Below are 1,049 nucleotides of genomic sequence, written 5' to 3' on the forward strand. Positions count from 1 at the left end.
AGGAGAAAGCCCAGCACTGGTGGGAACACTGGGATGTCACCAGAGGTGCTCCAGGAGCTCCCACAGTGACCTGCAGGACACGTCCCCTCCCAAAGCGCACTGGGAAGCATCCAGCATTCACCACACAGCACTCCCAGGGATGCTCCCAGGGATGGTCCAGGGTTTGGGAATGGTTCCTCAAGCCTGAGCCCCCTTGCCCTGGGAGCTGGAGGTGGGACAGCAGGGGTGGGATCCATCCAGGATGGAGCCGTGGATGAACAGAGCCAGGCTGTGCCGTGGTGGAGGATGGGACAGGAGCACCAAGCAAGGGAAGGGACACAGCCTGCCTCATCCTCCAAATCTTCCTCCGAGGGAAAGGCTGTGGGGCCAGCCCTCAGGCAAGGAAGTGTCCCCAGAGGTGTCCAGGAGGGGACAAGGGACATGGCACTGCCAGCTCCTGCCACTCAGGGAGGGACAAACCAACCTGGAATCCCAAAGTAGCAGCAGCGAAGGTTTTGAGCAGAGTTTGGGGTGTGTGGGGGCTGACAGGAACCCCTGAGCTGCCTCCACCTCCTTCTCCAGCCCTTCCTGCTCCTGAGCAGTGCTCGGCCACTGGATCGCGACTCTGGGCCGGTGAATCAAGGTTTGCTTGGTGAGTTGGGATTTTTAAACGTGGAATCAGGACTCAGCCACTGATCAGGACCCTCAGCTGCTGAATCTGGACTCAGAGCATGAATGTGGGCTCAGACCATGAAAGTGGGCTCCTGGCTGATGGATGTGGGCTCCTGGCTGATGGATGTGGGCTCAGACCATGAAAGTGGGCTCCTGGCTGATGAATGTGGGCTCCTGGCTGATGAATGTGGACTCCTGGCTGATGAATGTGGGCTCAGACCAGGAATGTGGGCTCTTGGCTGATGAATGTGGGCTTCTGGCTGATGAGTTTGGGCTCCTGGCTGATGAACATGGGCTCAGACCATGAATGTGGACTCCTGGCTGATGAATGTGGGCTCCTGGCTCATGAAAGTGGGTTCCTGGTTGATGAATGTGGACTCCTGGCTGATGAATGTGGG

Source organism: Parus major, chromosome 2, assembly GCF_001522545.3.
Source record: "Parus major isolate Abel chromosome 2, Parus_major1.1, whole genome shotgun sequence".
Taxonomy (NCBI): Eukaryota; Metazoa; Chordata; class Aves; order Passeriformes; family Paridae; genus Parus; species Parus major.